Source organism: Octopus bimaculoides, chromosome 15, assembly GCF_001194135.2.
Source record: "Octopus bimaculoides isolate UCB-OBI-ISO-001 chromosome 15, ASM119413v2, whole genome shotgun sequence".
NCBI lineage: Eukaryota > Metazoa > Mollusca > Cephalopoda > Octopoda > Octopodidae > Octopus > Octopus bimaculoides.
The window spans coordinates 57,397,285-57,399,160 of record NC_068995.1 but is presented as its reverse complement, the minus strand read 5'-3'; the positions used below and the strand labels follow the sequence as shown (position 1 = coordinate 57,399,160).

At 31.0% G+C, this 1,876-nt stretch overlaps 1 protein-coding gene across 17 annotated transcripts in view; it reads right to left on the bottom strand.

Annotated features, from left to right (window-relative positions):
• LOC106877140 (one cut domain family member 2) overlaps positions 1–1,876 on the bottom strand; it is a 348,210-nt gene that overhangs the window by 103,862 nt on the left and 242,472 nt on the right. For 4 of the 17 annotated variants that reach the window (XR_008265651.1, XR_008265654.1, XR_008265653.1 and 1 more), the window contains one exon: positions 1,309–1,472. The exons of the other annotated variants lie outside the window; for them this stretch is intronic. The gene's annotated coding sequence lies outside the window, so the exon portion shown is untranslated. The remainder of the gene's footprint in view (positions 1–1,308; positions 1,473–1,876) is intronic. 17 annotated transcript variants of the gene reach the window in all.

Sequence of the window (1,876 nt, the reverse complement as noted above, 5' to 3'; positions counted from 1 at the left end):
ACACAGTGTGTGTGTGTGTAATTTTCTGTTTGCTTATATGATTTTCTAAAGCAAGAAAGAATATTCAAGTCAGGAACTAAAGAACAATTCTATAATTTCACTTCACAAATTCCATTAATATTAAGGATTTGGTTGATTAAGGCTTTCGTTGCTTCTCAACTGAATTGTTCAAATTTCAAGAGAGAGAAAAAAAAATTCCATTTTTAAGTGGCCAAACTATAATTATAGTTAATATCCTCAGGAAATTATGAGATGTATGAAATTAGTAAATGCAAACTCACAGTTTTCAACAACACAACAATGCTAATATATATATAAACATATATTTAAGATATTAAAAGTATTCAGTCTATATTTTAATTGATAATTTTTCTTCTAACAAGAAAGAAAATTAATTTTCATTAAAAGCTCATTAAAAAGTGCAGGCATGGCTGTGTGATAAGAAGCTTGCTTCCCAATCACATGGTTCTGGGTTCAGTCCCACTGCATAGCACCTCGGGCAAGTGTCTTCTACTATAGCCTTGGACTGACCAGAGCTTTGTGAGTGGATTTGGTAGATGGAAACTGAAAGAAGCCCATCATACATAATATATATATGTATACATTTATGTGTGAGTGTTTGTCGCCTCCCCCCCCCTATTGCTTGACATCTGACTCTGATGTGATTATGTCACCATAATCTAGCAGTTCGGCAAAGAGACTGATAGAATCAGCACCAGGCTTACAAAGAATAAGTCCAGGGATTGATTTCTTCAGCTAAAAGGTGGTGCTCCAGCATGGCTTCAGTCAAATGATTGAAACAAGTAAAAGAATACAAGAATATAATCTCAAACTAATTAAATTTGTACAAATTAATCAGTCATGTGGAACAGTCTTCCAATGTTTGATTGGCTACGTTTCCAATTAAGAATTTACTAATCATAACGAGTTTACCTATAAATTAAAAATAAACAATCTCTGCTATCTGTGTCACACAAATCTGAAATATCTACTCATCCAAAATATAGACTACTACTACAAAGATGATTTCTTCGCAATTTGTTATAGAAGAGGAGGGGAGTGTTGCTTTGCCACTCCCTATATTATTATTTTTTTTTTTGGTGGGGGTTTGAGTTATTCATTCATTGCAAGATAAATAGACATAAGAAGAATTGTTAAATGAATGCATTAGTAATGTGAGTAGTAGTAGTAGTAGTAGTAGTAGTAGTAGTAGTAGTAGTAGTAGTTAGGGAACTGGAAGTCAGTTTGTTACCATGCAGATGGTTAGCAATAATAGGAGTTATTCAGGAAGCATAACAAAAGTTATACCTGAACTTGGTATGGCCTGGTTAACATTATTATTATTATTGTTATCATCATCATCATTATCAATAATAATTATAATAATAATAATAATAATAATAATAATAACAGTAGTAGCAGATTCCAGGCAGCTCAACTCACCAACACATGGCCCAACCAACAAGTTCCAACTGAAAAAATGGAGGACAGATTTATATGATTCAGCGAAGGATAAACGAAAATATACAAAAATTAAATTAAAAGAAAAAAATAAAGAAAGAAAAACAAAACAGAATAACATAATTTGAAAATAAAATTAAAATAAACATAAAATAACAATAAGCATAAATAAAAAAGAAAATGATAAACAAAACAAAATGTGAAAAGTTCACACACACACACACACGTGTGTGTGTGTGTGTGATGAAAAGAAAAGGTGAAAATTGAGAAAGTAAAATACAAAAGAAACAAAAAGAAAAAAAGAAAAAGTGAAGAACAAAACATAAGAATGTGATATATTACTGTATTGTATAGATTGATTAAGTTAGGAGAAAAAAATGTGAAGAATAATACGTATGTTGTGTGTGTGTGTGGG